The sequence below is a fragment of the Callithrix jacchus genome, chromosome 9, assembly GCF_049354715.1.
Source record: "Callithrix jacchus isolate 240 chromosome 9, calJac240_pri, whole genome shotgun sequence".
In the NCBI taxonomy this organism is placed as follows: Eukaryota; Metazoa; Chordata; class Mammalia; order Primates; family Cebidae; genus Callithrix; species Callithrix jacchus.
Genome location: NC_133510.1, coordinates 24,216,357 through 24,235,931, shown reverse-complemented (window position 1 = coordinate 24,235,931; position 19,575 = coordinate 24,216,357). Strand labels below are relative to the sequence as shown.

Genomic DNA, 19,575 nt, shown 5'->3' with positions numbered 1-19,575 from the left:
GTATTTTATTCTTTTTGTAGCAATTGTGAATGGCAGTTCGTTCTTGATTTGGCTCTCTTGAAGTCTGTTATTGGTGTATAGGAATGCTTGTAATTTTTGCAAATTGATTTTATATCCTGAGACTTTGCTGAAGTTGCTTATCAGTTTCAGGAGTTTTTGGGCTGAGGCGATGGGGTCTTCTAGGTATACTCTCATGTGGTCTTCAAATAGAGATAATTTGGCTTCCACCTTTCCTATTTGAATACCCTTTATTTCTTTTTCTTGCCTGATTGCTCTGGCTAGAACTTCCAGTACTATATTGAATAGAAGTGGTGAAAGAAGGCATCCTTGTCTAGTGCCAGATTTCAAAGGGAATGCTTCCAGTTTCTGCCCATTCAGTATGATATTGGCTGTTGGTTTGTAGTAAATAGCTTTTATTACTTTGAGATACATTCCACCGATTCCAAGTTTATCGAGGGTCTTTAGCATAAAGGGCTGTTGAATTTTGTCAAATGCCTTCTCTGCATCAATTGAGATAATCATGTTGTTTTTGTTTTTGGTTCTGTTTATGTGGTAAATTACATTTATAGACTTGCATATGTTGAACCAGCCTTGCATCCCTGGGATGAATCCTACTTGATCATGATGGATAGGCTTTTTGATGTTCTGTTGCAATCATCTTGCCAGTATTTTATTGAAGATTTTTGCATCTATGTTCATCATGGATATTGGTCTGAAGTTTTCTTTTCTTGTTGAGTCTCTGCCGGGTTTTGGTATCAGGATGATGTTGGTCTCATAAAATGATTTGGGAAGGACTCCCTCTTTTTGGATTATTTGGAATAGTTACAGAAGGAATGGTATCAGCTCCTCTTTGTGTGTCTGGTAGAATTTGGCTGTGAACCCATTTGGATCTGGGCTTTTTTTGGTGTGGTAGGCTCTTAATTGCTGCCTTGACTTCAGACCTTGTTATTGGTGTATTCATAGTTTTGGCTTCCTCCTGGTTTAGGCTTGGGTGGCCACAGGTTTCTAGGAATTTATCCACTTCCTCCATGTTTCCTAGTTTATGTGCATAAAGTTGTTTGTAATATTCTCTGAAGATGGTTTGAATATCTGTGGAATCTGTGGTGACTTCCCCTTTATCGGTTTTCATTGCATCTATTTGGTTGTTCTCTCTTTTCTTTTTAATCAATTTGGCTAGTGGTCTGTCTATTTTGTTGATCTTTTCAGAAAACCAGCTCTGGGATTTACTGATTTTTTTGAAGGGTTTTTCGTGTCTCTATCTCCTTCAATTCTGCTCTGATTTTATTTTTTGTCTTCTGCTAGGTTTTGAGGTTTTTTGATCTTGCTCCTCTAGCTCTTTCAATTTTTATGTTAGGGTGTCAATTTTGGATCTCTTCACTCTTCTCATGTGGGCAGTTATTGCTATATATTTTCCTCTGGAGACTGCTTTAAATGTGTCCCAGAGATTCTAGTATGTTGTGTCTTCGTTCTTGTTGAGTTCCAAGAACTTCTTTATTTCTGCCTTCATTTCATTGTTTATCCAGTTGACATTGAAGAGCCAGTTCCTCAGTTTCCATAAAGCTGTGCAGTTCTGTGTTAGTTTCTGAATTCTGAGTTCTAACTTGATTGCACTATGGTCTGAGAGACTGTTTGTTATGATTTTAGTTGTTTTGCATTTGCTGAGGTGTGCTTTACTTGCAATTATGTGGTCAATTTTAGAGTAGGTATGATGTGGTGCTGAGAAGAATGTATATTCTGTGGATTTGGGGTGGAGAGTTCTGTAAATGTCTATCAGGTTTGCTTGTTCCAGGTCTGAGTTCAAGCCCTGGATATCCTTGTTAATTTTTGGTGTGGTTGATCTGTCTAACATTGACAGTGGAGTGTTAAAGTCTCCAACTATTATTGTGTGGGAGTCTAAGTCTTTTTGTAAGTTGTTAAGAACTTGCCTTATATATCTGGGTGCTCCTGTATTGGGTCCATGTATATTTAGGATCATTAGCTCTTCTTGTTGTATCGATCCTTTTAGCATTATGTAATGACCTTCTTTGTCTCTTTTGATCTTTGTTGCTTTAAAGTCTATTTTATCAGAGATGAGAATTGCAACTCCTGCTTTTTATTTTTGCTCTCCATTTGCTTGGTAAATCTTCCTCCATCCCTTTATTTTGAGCCTTTGTGTATCCTTGCCTGTGAGATGGGTTTCCTGGATAAAGCACTCCGATGGGTTTTGGTTTTTTATCCAATTTGCCAGTCTGTGTCTTTTGATTGGTGCATTTAGCCCATTTACATTTAGGGTTCATATTGTTATGTGTGAATTTGATACTGCCATTTTTATCCTAGCTGGCTGTTTTGCCCATTAGTTGATGTAGATTCTTTATTTTGTTGATGCTCTTGAGCATTTGGTTTGTTTTTGGAATGGCTGGTACTGGTTGTTTCTTTCTATGTGTAGTGCCTCTTTCAGGAGCTCTTGTAAAGCAGGCCTGGTGGTAATAAAATCTCTGAGTACTTGCTTGTTTGCAAAGGATTTTATTTCTCCTTCACTTCTGAAGCTCAGTTTGGCTGGATATGAAATTCTGGGTTGACAGTTCTTTTCTTTAAGGATGTTGAATATTGGCCCCCACTCTCTTCTGGCTTGTAGAGTTTCTGCCGAGAGGTCTGCTGTAAGTCTGATGGGCTTCCCTTTGTGGGTGACCCGACCTTTCTCTCTGGCTGCCCTTAGTATTTTCTCCTTCATTTCAACCCTGGTGAATCTGATGATTATGTGCCTTGGGGTTGCTCTTCTTGTGGAATATGTTTGTGGTGCTCTCTGTATTTCCTGGACTTGAATATTGGCCTGCCTTGCTAGGTTGGGGAAGTTTTCCTGGATAATGTCTTGATGAATATTTTCCAGCTTGGATTCATCCTCTTTGTCACATTCTGGTACGCCCATCTAACGTAGGTTAGGTCTCTTCACATAGTCCCACATTTCTTGGAGACTTTGTTCATTCCTTTTTGCACTTTTTTCTCTAACCTTGGTTTCTCATTTTATTTCATTGAGTTGATCTTCAACTTCTGATATCCTTTTTTCTGCTTGGTCAATTCGGCTGTTGAAACTTGTGCATGCTTTGTGCAGTTCTCGTGTTGTGTTTTTTAGCTCCTTCAATTCATTCATATTCCTCTCTAAGTTGTCCATTCTTGTGTTCATTTCTTTGAATTTTTTCAAATCTTTTTTCAAGGTTCTTAGTTTCTTTGCATTGATTTAGAACATGTTCTTTTAGCTCACAGAAGTTTCTCATTACCCACCTTCTGAAGTCTGATTCTGTCGTTTTGTCACACTCATTCTCTGTCCAGCTTTTTCCCCTTGCTGGCGAGGAGTTTGGTCCCTTGTAGGAGGTGAGGTGTTTTGGTTTCGGGTGTTTTCCTCCTTTTTGTGCTGGTTTCTTTTCATCTTTGTGGATTTAGCCACCTGTCGTCTGAGTAGTTGCCGACTTTTCAATTGGGTCTCTGAGTGGATGCCAAGATTGTTGATGATGAAATATTTCTGTTACTTGGTTTTCCTTCCACCAGTCTAGCTCCTCCACTATACAACTGCTGTGGTCCACTTTAGGCCCTTCTCGTCTGGGGTACACCTGTAGCAGCTGTGGAACAGTGAGGGATGCTACCAGTTTCTTCTTCTGCTATCTTTGTCCCAGAATGTTGCCCACCAAATGTCAGTCTGATCAGTCCTTTTGAGGTGACTCTTTGGATATACAGGGATCAGGGAGCTGCTTGAGGAGACAGTCTGTACTTTATAGGAGCTCAAGTGCTGAGCTGTGAGTTTTGTTGTTCATTCAGGACTGTTAGACTGGTACGTTTAAGTCTGCTGCAGCAGAACTCATAAAACCCCCTTTTTTCCTCAGATGCTCTGTCTCAGGGATTTAGGGCTTTCTTTATGAGTATCTGTTGCACTGTCCTGCCAAGCTAGGAGGCAGTCTAGTCACTATTTGCCTGCTGAGGCTCCACCCTGCTGGCATGGGGTTCGCCCTGCGGCAATGTCTCTCTGTTATGGCGGGTTGCCTTGGCAATGGCAGTCTGTGTCAACAATGGGAGTGTACCTCAGTAGGGGCGGATTGCCTCGGTAATGGCAGATGCCCCTCTCCCACCAAGCTGCACCGTCCTGGGTTCAGCTGTGGCCACACTGAAACTCTCGACCCCAAGCATTTCGAATCGCTATTTTGTTTGTCCCTTGTGGGGGGCGGTGAAACCCTCCGAGTCTGATCACCCGGCTCCCTGCCTCTGAGCGCTTTTTTTTTTTGAAGTTGAACGGTTGACTCTCTCCCAGGTGTTTCAGCTGCCTGTGAATAGGGCACTGGGATCTGTGTTATTTCCCATGCAGTCACCCACTTCCCAGGAATCTACTGATCTGGCTCACTGTCCAAGTTCCATTTAATCAGATGGATATGCTAATCTGCCCTCCCATATCTCAGATTTCCAGTTTAACAGGACACCTGGATAAGTGTGTTTTGTGCGGAGTGTTCGGAGTGTCACTGTGCTGCGGTGCTGGCTGAAGTGGGCGCACCAGCTGAAACAGCTGCGCTGGCGTCCCGTGTCTCTCCTACACCTGGGAATTTCCCCATTTTGTGGGCAACAAAGATCCATCTGAAAATGCAGCTTTGACTCACCATCTGCACATTCACTGAGAGCTGCAATCCTGAGTTGTTCTTACTGCGCCATCTTGAATCCTCGATCAAGCAGCTATTCCTTTAGTGTTTTTTTCTAGAGATTATAGTTAACATTCTAATTCATAACAATCTAGGTGAGATTAATACAATCTTAATTTTAATTGTATCTCCAAACTTTACTCTTGTATATATCTGGACCCTCCCTCTTTATTCTTGTCATACAAATACACATTTATAATTACTGCTTTATGTAATCTTATTTTAATAAGTTAGTATAAAATGCAGTTATTAAGAATACATTAATACTGTATTTTATATTTACTCATATAGTTACCTTTACCAGTGATCTCTAATTTTCATTTGGATTCAAGTTACTGCCTAGTTGTTCTTTTGCTTCAATCTGAAGGAGTCTCTGTAGCATTTATTGTAAGATAAATCTGCTAATAATGAATTCTTTTAGTTATATTTAACTTGTATTGTTAATCCTGGTACATCAAATGGCAGACCTACATACAAATTGATCACTTTTGGTGGGATTGTTTGTTTTCTTCTTTCTGATTTGAGTTCTTTGTAGACTCTGGATATTATTTTTTTGTTAGATGCATAGTTTATAAATATTTTCTCCAATTCTGTGTGTTATCTGTTTATGTTGATGATTATTTCTGTCAGTGTGCAGAAGCTTTTTAGTTTAATGAAGTCCTGTTTATTTATTTATTTTTGTTTATGTTGCCTTTGCTTTTGGAGTATTAATCATAAGTTCTTTGCATAGCCCAATGTTCAGAAGAGTTTTTTTAAGGTTTTCTTCTATAATTCTATGGCATCAGATTTTAGATTTAAGTCTTTAATCCATCTTGAATTGACTTTTGTATTTCATGAGACATAAGGGTACAGTTTCATTCTTCTACATGTAGCTTTCCAGTTTTTTCAGCACCATTTATTGAATTATTTCCAGAATTTAGGTATATTTTGTCAAAGATCAGTTGGTTATAAGTAATTGGCTTTATTTCTGGATTATCTATCTATTCGTAAATATATTTAATTTTTGGTAAATATATTGATATATATATTCCATTGGTTTACATATTTAATTTTATACCAGTACCATGCTGTTTTGTTTATGATAGCCTTGTAATATAACTTGAAGTCAGGTAATGTGATGCTTCCAAATGTATTCTTTTTACATAAGATTGCTTTGGCTATTCAGGCTCTTTTTTTGGTTCCCTATGAATTTTAGAATTGTTTCCTGTAATTCTGTGAAAAATTATGTTGATATTTTCACAAGAATTGCATTGAAGTGGTAGATTGCTTTGGGCAGTGTGGTCATTTCATGATATTATTGTTCATATTATTATAGGAATTATTAAGAAATTATTTTAGGCAGACAGTATAAGTGGTTCTTGATAAGGTTTGTTTCTTTTAATAAAAGCAGCTCCAGAAACCTTTCTTTTCTAGCAAAAATAAAACAACTAGAAGAACAAGGCCAACAACCTTTGATATGTAAATGCCAGCCATTAGAAACTGGGTCCATCCAATATGGGGAGTCTCATCCTATTCTCCTTGTCATCATATGTGCCACAAATCATGGCCACCCCAGAGGTCTCCACTGTGATTTGCATATTAAAAGACTAAGGTAAGAGAGCCAGTTTATTTGTAGGCTATGTGAATGACATACCCGGTTAAACCAATCCTCTGGACCCTATGCAAATCAGACACCACCTTTTCCAGTCTCCTAATATAACCTACTATTTATTATGCACTGGGGTTTCCTCTCTCTGCTTGGAAACTGCAACCCTCCCACATCTCTGCACCTCAGAACTTCTTCCTTTTTTCTTGCTTATTGAACTCTCTGCTCCTTAAAACCACTCCATGTGCTCAATGTGTGTCCATGTTGTGTTATCTAAATTGACGTGAGACAAAGGACCCTGGTGTTCCTCCATTCATTGGAGTTGTATCAGTATTTTGGATCATTTCAATGCCCTATTATAGGTAGCCCATCCCTCAAGTTTCCCTCTTGAGGTTTTTGATCGGCTTTTTCTTTGCCCCAGCTGTTTCCATATTAAGCAGCCACAAACAGCAATAGGTGCTGATTGTTTTTGTCAAAAACCTGCTAGGGAAAAAGCCCTTTGCATTGAGTAAGCTCTGTTTCATATCAAATAAAGTTGTAGTGGGAATTTCCAAGATAATGTTTTATAGTTTAAATAATGACAGTACTTTGAGAATAATTTTTGAGGACTTGTAAATTCTTTCTTCCCCCTTGAGGCCTGTTGGGCTACTATTTACTATTGCTACTATAGTTGTAAGATCTACTATAGTTTTTTAAGACTTCAAAGTGCTTGGATTACAGGTGTGAGCCACCACGCCTGGCCTATTTTGAAGCTAAGGAAAGGGGAATGAGACTAGAGCAAGTTAAATTGCCACAAAGGCCACTGTTCTCTATTAAATTCACCTATTTTCTTGAGTACATGCTTGCCAGATTTTGGCAAGTCTTTGGTTAATTTACAGTATTCTGAGGAAGTTTGTTTTGACAATTTTTGTGAATATTTTTGTTGATGTTACAAAAGAATCATTTTTTGTAGGCCTTTATTCTACTATTTCTGCTAAGGTCTGGCAAGACAATTAAGCAGGTAATTATGAGAGCATGTAGAACACATCTTGGAGAATTTATTCTCAAGGCAGCATTGTGCAAAATTACATAAATATTTAATTTTAGAAGTGAAAGATTAGACAGTTTGCCAGATGAATAAGGCCGGGGAGGAAAAGAAAACTTTGTAGACAAAAGCAAAAAATACAAGTCTTAGAGATGGGAGAAAGAATGGCCTACTACAGTGAGACTAAAGAATGCAGCAAGAGACAAAGCCAGATTATGACGTGAAATAAATTCTGGTAAGCAGTCTGGAATTATTCTAAGTACAGAAAGAAAGTAATAAATTGTTACAGATTTGTGACTAATTATAATTAGGTATTAATTTTTGGAATTATCACTCAGGCTAACAGGTGCAAGATGAACTAAAATAAAGGGATACCATAGAGAGATGACTGCCTTTAAGATCAATGCAGTGGAAGTAGAGATGAAGGAAAGTTGTTGAATTAAAGACAGTGTTAGTCTAGGATTTATTAGATGGGGGCATTTAATGATAAAACATGCAGACAGAGACTCAAGGATGGCTTCATGCTTTCACTCCTAAAACTGTGGGCAGTATTTTTCAAATGAGTTAGAAAATAGGGGATACTTTTTCAGATGGGTTAGAAAATAGGGAAACTTTCCCAACCTAGCAAGTCAGGACAATACTCAACTCCAGGTAATACAGAGAACACCACAAAGATATTCCTCAAGAAGAGCAACCCCAAGGCACATAATCATTAGATTCACCAGGGTTGAAATGAAGGAGAAAATACTAAGGGCAGCCAGAGAGAAAGGTCAGGTTACCTACAAAGGGAATTCTATCAGACTTACAGCAGATCTCTCAACAGAAACCCTACAAGCCAGAAGAGAGTGGGGGCCAATATTCAACATCCTTAAAGAAAAGAACTTTCAGCCCAGAATTTCATATCCAGCCAAACTAAGCTTCACAACTGAAGGAAAAATAAAATCCTTTATGAACAAGCAAGTACTCAGAGATTTTATTACCACCAGGCCTGCTTTACAAGAGCTTCTGAAAGAAGCATACACATAGAAAGGAACAACCAGTATTAGCCTTTCTAAAAATATACCAAAAATTAAACAGCATCAACATAAAGAAGAATTTACATCAATGATGGACAAAACAGCCAGTTAACATCAAATGGCAGTAACCCTAAATTTAAATCAACTAAATACCCCAATCAAAAGATACAGCCAAAACCCAATGGTTTGCTACATCCAGACCCATTTCACATACAAGGATGCACAAAAACTCAAAACAAAGGGATGGAGAATGATTTACCAACCAAATGGAGAGCAAAAATAAATAATTAAATAAATAAATAGCAGGAGTTGCAATTCTCGCCTCTGATAAAATAGATTTTAAAGGGAGGACGACTCAAGATGGTGCTGTGAGAACAACCCAGGATTGAGGCTCTCGCTGGATGCGCGGAGTAGGTGAGTCAGGGACGCATTTCCAGACGGACCTTTGTTGCCCACAGAACAGGGAAATTCCCAGATATAAAACAAACGCGGGATGCCAGCTAGAGATCTTGACTGGTGTAGCCAGCAGCCGGTGTGGCCCCGGCCCGCGCTGGAGCGCAGAGGCGCTCCACAGAGGTCCGCACAAAAGCACACTGTTCCAGGTGCCCTGTTGAACTGGCAACCTGAGACCTGAGAGGGCTGAACTTGAGACTGAATGGGATTTGAACACTGAGCCAGACCAGGACAAAGCGTTAGGGGTAGCGCAGTGCGACAAACAAAACGGGATTCCAAACGCTCGCTGTTAGGAGGTTACCTGAAGGCGCAGCTCCGTGCGGGAGGGGCGTCCGCCATTACCGAGGCAATCAGCCCCTACTGAGGTACACGCCCATTGCTGATGCAGCCTGCTGTTGCCGAGGCAATCCGGTACAACAGAGAGACTCCGCTGCAGGGCAGAGCCCACGGCTGCAGGGTGGAGACCGCAGAAACAGGGTAAACCTCACATGAGCAGGGCGGAGCCTCGGCAGGACAAGACTGCCTCCTAGCTGGGCAGGACAACCCACCAGACACTCAAAGATAAAGCACCAACCCCTTCAGAAAGAGCAGCTGAGAAAAAAAGGGCTCTTTTTGAGTTCTGTTGCAGCAGAACTAAATATAGCAGCCTAACAACCCTGAATGAACATCAGAGCTCACAGCTCAGCACTTGAGGTACCATAAAGTACGGACTGTCTCCTCAAGCAGCTCCCTGACCCCTCTATATCCAAAAGACTGACATTTGGCAGACATCATTCTGGGACAAAGATAGCAGAAAAAGAAACTGGTAGCATCCCTACTGTTCCATAGCTGCTATAGGTGTACCCCAGACAAGCAGGGCCTGGAGTGGACCTCTGCAGTCATACAGCAAAGGGGCTAGACTGGTAGAAGGAAAACCAAGTAACAGAAATACTTCATCATCAACAATCTGGGGGTCCACCCAGAGACCCAATTGAAAAGTCAGCAACTACACAGACGACAGGTGGATAAATCCACAATGGGAAGAAACCAGCGCAAAAAGGAGGAAAACACCTGAAACCAGAACACCTCGCCTCCTAGAAAGGAACAAAACTCCTCACCAGCAAGGGAACAAAGCTGGATGGAGAATGACTGTGATGAAATGATGGAATTAGACTTCAGAAGGTGGATAGTGAGAAACTTTTGTGAGTTAAAAGAACATGTATTAAAACAATGCAAAGAAACTAAGAACCTAGAAAAAAGATTTGAGGAAATGAAAACAAGAATGGATAACTTAGAGAGGAATATGAATGAATTGAAGGAGATGAAAAACACAATACGAGAACTTCGAGAAGCATGCACAAGTTTCAATAGCCGAATTGACCAAGCAGAAGAAAGAATTTCAGAAGTCGAAGATCAACTCAATGAAATAAAACAAGAAACCAAGATCAGAGAAAAAAGTGCAAAAAGGAATGGACAAAGTCTCCAAGAAATGTGTGACTATGTGAAGAGACCTAACCTACGTTTGATAGGTGTACCAGAATGTGATGAAGAGAATGAATCCAAGTTGGAAAATACTCTTCAGGACATTTTCCAGGAAAATTTCCCCCACCTAGCAAGACAGGCCAACACTCAACTGCAGGAAATACAGAGAACACCACAAAGAAATTCCGCAAGAAGAGCAACCCCAAGGCACATAATCGTCAGATTCAACAGGGTTGAAATGAAGGAGAAAATACTAAGGGCAGCCAGAGAGAAAGGTCGGGTCACCCACAAAGGAAAGCCCATCAGACTCACAGCAGATCTCTCGGCAGAAACTCTGCAAGCCAGAAGAGAGTGGGGGCCAATATTCAACATCCTTAAAGAAAAGAACTTTCAACCCAGAATTTCATATCCAGCCAAACTGAGCTTCAGAAGTGAAGGAAAAATAAAATCCTTTGCAAACAAGCAAGTACTCAGAGATTTTGTCACCACCAGGCCTGCTTTACAAGAGCTCCTGAAAGAGGCACTACACATAGAAAGGAACAACCAGTACCAGCCATTCCAAAATCACACTAAATGCTAAAGAGCATCAACATAATGAAGAATCTACAACAACTAACAGGCAAAACAGCCAGCTAGCATCAAAATGGCAGTATCAAATTCACACATAACAATACTAACCCTAAATGTAAATGGACTAAATGCACCAATCAAAAGACACAGACTGGCAAACTGGATAAAAATCCAAAACCCATCAGTGTGCTGTATCCAGGAAACCCATCTCGCATGCAAGGATACACAAAGGCTCAAAATAAAGGGATGGAGGAAGATTTACCAAGCAAACGGAGAGCAAAAAAAAGCAGAAGTTGCAATTCTCATCTCTGATAAAATAGACTTTAAAGCAACAAAGATCAAAAGAGACAAAGAAGGCCATTACATAATGGTAAAAGGATCGATACAACAAGAAGAGCTAACGATCCTAAACATATATGGACCCAATACAGGAGCACCCAGATACATAAGGCAAGTTCTTAAAGACTTACAAAGAGACTTAGACTCCCACACAATTATAGTGGGAGACGTTAACACCCCACTGTCAATATTAGACAGATCAACCAGACAGAAAATCAACAAGGATATCCAGGGCTTGAACTCAGACCAGGAGCAAGCAAACCTGATAGACATTTACAGAACTCTCCACCCCAAATCCACAGAATATACATTCTTCTCAGCACCACATCACACCTACTCTAAAATTGACCACAAAATTGGAAATAAAGCACTGCTCAGCAAATGCAAAACAAATGAAATCATAACAAACAGCCTCTCAGACCATAGTGCAATCAAGTTAGAACTCACAATTCAGAAACCAACCCAGAACCGCACAGCTTCATGGAAACTGAACAACTGGCTCTTGAATGTTGACTGGATAAACAACGAAATGAAGGCAGAAATAAAGAAGTTCTTCAAATCCAACGAGAACGAAGACACAACATGCCAGAATCTCTGGGACACATTTAAAGCAGGCTCTAGTGGAAAGTATATAGCAATAAGTGCCCATATGAGAAGAATGGAGAGATCCAAAATTGACACCCTATCGTCAAAATTGAAAGAGCTAGAGGAGCAAGATCAAAAAAACTCAAAACCTAGCAGAAGGCAAGAAAAAACTAAGATCAGAGCTGAACTACAGGAGATTGAGACACGAAAACCCTCCAAAAAATCAATAAATCCAAGAGCTGGTTTTTTGAAAACATCAACAAAATAGACAGACCACTAGCTAGATTGATTAAAAAGAAAAGAGAGAACAACCAAATAGATGCAATAAAAAATGATAAAGGGGAAATCACCACAGATTCCACAGAAATTCAAACCATCATAAGAGAATATTACAAACAACTCTACGAACATAAGCTAGCAAACCTGGAAGAAATGGATAAATTCCTGGACTCCTGTGTCCTCCCAAGCCTAAACCAGGAGGAAGCTGAAACTATGAATAGACCAATAACAAGGGCAGAAGTCGAGGCAGCAATTAAGAGCCTACCACACAAAAAAAGCCCAGGTCCAGACGGGTTCGCAGCCGAATTCTACCAGACACACAAAGAGGAGCTGGTACCATTCCTTCTGAAACTATTCCAAATAATCCAAAAAGAAGGAATCCTTCCCAAATCATTCTATGAGACCAATATCATCCTGATACCAAAACCCGGCAGAGACCCAACAAGAAAAGAAAACTTCAGGCCAATATCCATGATGAACATAGATGCGAAAATCTTCAATAAGCTATTGGCAAGCCGATTGCAACAGCAAATCAAGAAACCTATCCATCATGATCAAGTAGGATTTATCCCGGGGATGCAAGGCTGGTTCAACATACGCAAGTCTATAAACGTAATTCACCACATAAACAGAACCATAAACAAAAACCACATGATTATCTCAATTGACGCAGAGAAGGCATTTGACAAAATTCAACAGCACTTTATGCTAAAAACCCTCAATAAACTCGGTATTGATGGAACATATCTCAAAGTAATAAAAGCTATTTATGATAAACGAACAGCCAATATCATACTGAATGGGCAAAAACTGGAAGCATTCCCTTTGAAATCTGGCACTAGACAAGGATGCCCTCTCTCACCACTCCTATTCAATATAGTACTGGAAGTTCTAGCCAGAGCAATCAGGCAAGAAAAAGAAATAAAGGGTATTCAAATAGGAAAGGAGGAAGCCAAATTGTCTCTATTTGCAGATGACATGATAGTATACCTAGAAGACCCCATCGCCTCAGCCCAAAAACTCCTGAAACTGGTAAGCAACTTAAGCAAAGTCTCAGGATGTAAAATCAATGTGCAAAAATCACAAGCCTTCCTCTACACCAATAACAGACTTAAAGAAAGCCAAATCAAGAACGAACTGCCATTCACAATTGCTACAAAAAGAATAAAATACCTTGGAATACAACTCACAAGGAACGTAAGGGACCTCTTCAAGGAAAACTACAAACCACTGCTCAAGGAAGTCAGAGAGGACACAAACAGATGGAGAAACATTCCATGTTCATGGTTAGGAAGAATTAATATCGTGAAAATGGCTATACTGCCCAAAGTAATTTACAGAATCAATGCTATACCCATCAAGCTACCATCGACTTTCTTCACAGAACTGGAGAAAACCACCACAAACTTCATATGGAACCAAAAGAGAGCCTGCATAGCCAAGTCAATTCTAAGCAAAAAGTACACAGCGGGGGGCATCACACTACCGGATTTCAAACTATACTACAAGGCTACAGTAATCAAAACAGCATGGTACTGGTACCAAAACAGAGATATAGAACAATGGAACAGAACAGAGGCAACAGAGGCAACACAACATATGTACAACCACACAATCTTTGATAAACCTGTCAAAAACAAGCAATGGGGAAAGGATTCCCTGTTCAACAAATGGTTTTGGGAAAACTGGCTAGCTATTTGCAGAAAGCAGAAACTGGACCCCTTCCTGACACCTTACACTAAAATTAACTCCAGATGGATTAAAGACTTAAACAGAAGACCTGGCAAGGTAAAAACCCTAGAAGGAAATCTAGGCAAAGCTATCCAGGACATAGGAGTAGGCAAGGACTTCATGAACAAAACACCAAAAGCATTGGCAACAAAAGCCAAAATAGACAATTGGGACCTAATGAAACTCCACAGTTTCTGCACGGCAAAAGAAACAGTCAATAGAGTGAATCGGCAACCAACAGAATGGGAAAAAATTTTTACAGTTTACCCATCTGACAAAGGGCTGATATCTAGAATTTACAAAGGACTCAAATGGATTTACAGGAAAAAAACAAACAAGCCCATTCAAAAGTGGGCGAAGGATATAAACAGATACTTTACGAAAGAAGACATATATGAGGCCAACAATCATATGTAAAAAATCATTAAAAAATCTGGAGACAACAGATGCTGGAGAGGATGTGGAGAAAAAGGAACACTTTTACACTGTTGGTGGGAGTGTAAATTAGTTCAACCATTGTGGAAGACAGTGTGGCGATTCCTCAAGGCCTTAGAAATAGAAATTCCATTTGACCCAGCAATCCCATTACTGGGTATATATCCAAAAGACTATAAATCGTTCTACTATAAGGACACATGTACATGAATGTTCATTGCAGCACTGTTTACAATAGCAAAGACCTGGAATCAACCCAAATGCCCATTGATAATAGACTGGATTGGAAAAATGTGGCACATATACACCATGGAATATTATGCAGCAATCAGAAATGATGAGTTCGTGTCGTTTGTAGGGACATGGATGAATCTGGAGAATGTCATCCTCAGCAAACTGACACAAGAACAGAAAATGAAACACCGCATATTCTCACTCATAGGTGGGTGATGAAAAATGAGAACACATGGACACAGAAAGGGGAGTACTAAACACTGGGGTCTATTGGGGGAAAAGGGGAGGGCCAGTGGGAGGGGGAGGTGGGGAGGGATAGCCTGGGGAGAAATGCCAAATGTGGGTGAAGGGGAGAAGAAAAGCAAAGCACACTGCCATGTGTGTAGCTACCCAACTGTCTTGCATGCTCTGCTCATGTACCCCAAAACCTATAATCCAATAAAAAATTTAAAAAAAAAATAAAAAAAGGAAAAAATGCTCATCGTCACTTGTCATTAGAGAGATGCAAATCAAAACCACATTGAGATACCATCTCATGCCAGTTAGAATGGCGATCATTAAAAAATCTGGAGACAACAGATGCTGGAGAGGATGTGGAGAAAAAGGAACACTTTTACACTGTTGGTGGGAGTGTAAATTAGTTCAACCACTGTGGAAGTCAGTGTGGTGATTCCTCAAGGCCTTAGACATAGAAATTCCATTGGACCCAGCAATCCCTTTACTGGGTATATATCCAAAAGGCTATAAGTCGTTCTACTATAAGGACACATGTACACGAATGTTCATTGCAGCACTGTTTACAATAGCAAAGACTTGGAATCAACCCAAACGCCCATTGATGATAGACTGGATTGGAAAAATGTGGCACATATACACCATGGAATATTATGCAGCAATCAGAAATGATGAGTTTGTGTCATTTGTAGGGACATGGATGAATCTGGAGAACATCATCCTCAGCAAACTGACACAAGAACAGAAAACGAAACACTGCATATTCTCACTCATAGGTGGGTGATGAAAAATGAGAATGCATGGACACAGAGAGAAGAGTACTAAACACTGGGGTCTATTGGGGGGAAATGGGGAGGGCCAGTGGGATGGGGAGGTGGGGAGGGATAGCCTGGGGAGAAATGCCAAATGTGGGTGAAGGGGAGAAAGAAAGCAAAACACACTGCCATATGTGTACCTATGCAACTGTCTTGCATGTTCTGCACATGTACCCCCAAACCTAAAATGCAATAAAAAATTTAAAAAAAATAGATTTTAAAGCAGCAAAGATATAGTGGTAAAAGGATCAATGCAACAAGAAGAGCTAAGGATCCTAACACCCAGATACATAAGACCTATAAAGAGACTTAGACTCCCTAGACTCCCACACAATAATGGTGGGAGACTTCAACATCAATATTCGATGGATCAACGAGACAGAAGACTGATGGGTATGTCCAGGACTTGAACTCAGATCCAGAACAAGTAATCTTGATAGGCATTTATAGAGCTCTCCACTTTAAATACATAAGGTGCACATTGTTGTCAGTGCCACATCGCACCTACTCATAGGTTTAAATGTTTATTAAGCACAATTATTGGCATAAAAGAGGTTTTCAATACCTCTTTAGATACATTTTTAGAATACATTTTTAAAATAAAGCAGCATTCCCGTTCTCTCTCCCTCTTTTTCTTCCTCTTTCTTCCTCTCCTTTACTCCTTTTTTTTCTTTTCTTCTAAAAAAAAAAAAAAGAAGAACTGGAGCTGTACACTTTGCCTGAGACTCCCTATTCCTCTCACCTTCCTGTGTCAACCTGTGCATTCCAACCTCTCCTGTATTTCCTAACCACCTCCGCCCTGAAGGCCCATCCAGCAGACTCTATGAGACCAGGTTGGGCAGCTTCAGAAGGTAGCCATTGAGCAACTGCCCTAGTCTAGCAGAGCCTTAATGCCCCTTTCTCACATCTGACCTAAAGTCTTAATTGATATTTAGCACTGTTCTGTAAATATGTCTCCCTAAAAACATAAAATAACTATTTCTTTCTTTTATAATAGTTGTGCCATTAATGAACCAGTGGGCTCTCTCATCCTGGAATAAATCACCCCAGTGTTTTTAGTTTCTCTTGACAGTCTATGGGTTATTTCCCTTCCTCTCCTATCAGCCTAGAGCATCAAGCCACACACAGTACCTTCAGAAAAGAGCAACCAAAGGTAACTTATTTTGCAGGTAGGAAAATAAGACATAGAGTTTTGGTGAGTTTAACCATAACAAGTGAATGAGACGTGAAATGAGGATTCTCCCCTCCATAGAATGGGGGTGGGTGGTGGACATGAACAATGATGCAATAGAATGCACACTTGATCTTCATGTTGTTCCAGTTTTCTTATTTATAAAATAAGAGAACAAGAATGCTTAACCAATCAAAAAAGAAAAACGGGGATACAATTAGATTTACAAAATGATCACTTTTGTTTCTGGAATATATGGGAGATTGAGTTGGGTATTTTAGTGGACTTTTAGATATACGATGCTATCCCTAAGCAAAGGAGTCTGGTCAAGAAAATTCTTTATCATCTATCTATATATCTCTATCTATGTGCATATGTGTGTATATATGTGCATACATGTATATATGTCTAGCCTATCTTTTGATGTAAAATCTAGTTTTCCATTTACAGTGGATCCAGTGGTATGTGTCCACTTTGGAGTGAAGCCTCATTCTCTCTGACTCACCTGGGAGTCAGAGGCTTTCAACTGAATCTTCCTTGTATGGCTCTCAGCTAAAGAGAACCACCTTCTTGAAGTCACACTCTCTCCCAGTGCCAGATGTACCAAACGGCTGGTTTGTGTGGGACTACAAAAGCTTGGACTTGTTGCCTTACATCAGGATAAACTTGAAGGGCATTCAGCTCCAGAGCTCCCTATGGTGATAGCTGAAGGCTTTGTTGCTATTGCATCACAATTCAATATTTTCCTTTGCCTAATCCTTTCTTTCTCATCCACACATGTGAATTTTGAGTTCCCTTCCTGCTTAACATCCTTTATGTAAACCTTCATCTGAGAGTCTGTTTTTGAGGAACTTGACCTGCAACACAGTGTTAAGAAATCTGGGGACAAATCCTAGCAAAAATTGGCATATGATTCTTGATACATTTATTCTTTGTATGATACATATAATTTTACTCCCTAGGAGCCATACCAATCAACACTATAAAAGAATGAGCAAACATAGAATTTCTCTGCAGCCTATAGCCCAGCAAGAGCTGGTTCTCCGACTTCTTGCATCTGGTATTTTTTGGGGATAATTATAAGGAATGTTTTGACTCTCTGATAAACACATGAAAATGAACGTTTTGTAGGAAACCATAAACATGGGTCATACCAATAAAAAGCAAACATAGTTCTATTTACTGTGGCCAGAGTATGTATATCCATATTTTATTTCATAGGAAGTTTCATCTGCCTGTTGTTGAAGCAATCATTTCAACCAGGAGAATGGTGTATTCTGACTGAAAACCTCCCAGGACCATGTTGTGTGGACAGATGATTTTTTTCCAAAGAAATAGAAAGCAAAATGCTGTAAAGGCAAAATGTATAACTTTGACTATAGGGGCTAAGGCTGTATATCTACATTTTTTACATTGGCCACATGATTGGATTGAGTGATAGTTGTTCTGAGTCAAATGCAATTGAATGATAAAATCAATGTGCACTTTGTATCCAGAAGTACAGCAAAACATATCTAATATTAAACTGATGCATAAAATAGGAGATATCTCTGTTTATCCAGATGTTAACACCAGAAAGTACCATTGCCCCATGCTTCACAATGACTACCAGAAAAGTAAGAACCCTGGGGGGTAAAAAATGAATACCATAGTCTCTGATCTTTGTGTCTGCAGTTGAATTATATATATAAGCCTTATAAATAAGACATTTTACCTGCAAAAAAAGAGGTTGTAAAATAATATGATTACACAATTACACAAGGTGATAAAAGGAAAAGATCTAATAAGGGGCCATTTGATAAACCAGTTGTAGGAAATATACTTCTCAATCTTGCTTTGGATGTTGGAATGGTTTTTAAGTGTTGTGGTTTTAGGGGAACTCACCTTTTACCTTTCTTCAAAACTTCAGAATCCATTTGTAACCAAATAAGGATGTAGCTCCTACGCGTCTGTTTCCTATACACGTTTCTCTTCATTTCACCACAAAAACTATGTAATTTATAGAAAGCCAATTTAACTTCTTTTCTTAGAAACAAGAAGTTACTAATTTCAAGGCTATTTTTAGAGGTATTGGCGGTTTCCAATTTCATTCAAGGTTTGAGAGAATGTTCTCATTATTGTCATAATTTGTTACACTTATTAGTAAAAGAGACGCCTAATACAAAATATGTCAAACTAGCAAATAATTACATTAATTTAAAAGAAGATAAAATGAGAACATTAATAAGAAGTATAATATAGAACCAAGATAGCTTAAATTTCAGTGAAGCACCAAATTGTTTTTCTCAAAATATCTGTGTCTATATGAGCAGAAAGTCAGCTGGGATTGTAAAAGTCTGTTAGTAATAGCTGAATCACCTTTGTATCATGACAACGATGAAATTACTGTCTCTTGTCACAGTTGTGTGACTTGAGTAATACAATTTGGCTTATATAGTATTCCCCTGCTATTAAATCCACTTTTCTGTGATAACATTATACCTGCAACTGAATAGTTCTAGTTAGCTAGGGAAATAACAAAATCAGGCTGTAATGTTTTATTTAAAAAATGTATCCCACTTGAAACAGGCTTTTGTAGTTAGTCCTCCACCTTAAACTATTCTCGTCAACACTACCAATGACCTTCATTTTACAAGACTAATGACTGGTTCTGTTTTCATCTTGATTCCCATTTATTTCTCTTTCTCTTTCTCTCTTTCAGTTTGGTTTGCATGAAACTTCTCTCCTTTTATGTCACTAGTCATTTCTCTGAAGAATGCTTTTTTACCCCTTTGTTTTCTCTACTTGCTCTATCTACACCAGCTTCTTAGATTGTCTCATCCAGCCAATAGCATTAATGCCATCCAAATTCTTACAGCCTGTTTTCCAGCTTTGACCTCATTTTGGCATTTCATATTTGTCTGGCAACTGCTTAGTCACCCTCTCTACTTCAGTGTCAAACAGACATTTTGAATTTAAAATGTTAAAATCGCATCTTCTCATTTATAT

The 19,575-nt window shown here is 39.3% G+C and overlaps 1 long non-coding RNA gene across 1 annotated transcript in view; it reads left to right on the top strand.

Annotated features, from left to right (window-relative positions):
* Positions 1-10,627, top strand: part of LOC144577753 (uncharacterized) — a 29,462-nt gene extending 18,835 nt beyond the window's left edge. Inside the window, exon 4 of the long non-coding RNA XR_013522292.1 lies at positions 8,088-10,627. This is a non-coding gene — a long non-coding RNA (uncharacterized LOC144577753). The remainder of the gene's footprint in view (positions 1-8,087) is intronic.
* The last annotated feature ends 8,948 nt before the right edge of the window (positions 10,628-19,575 follow it).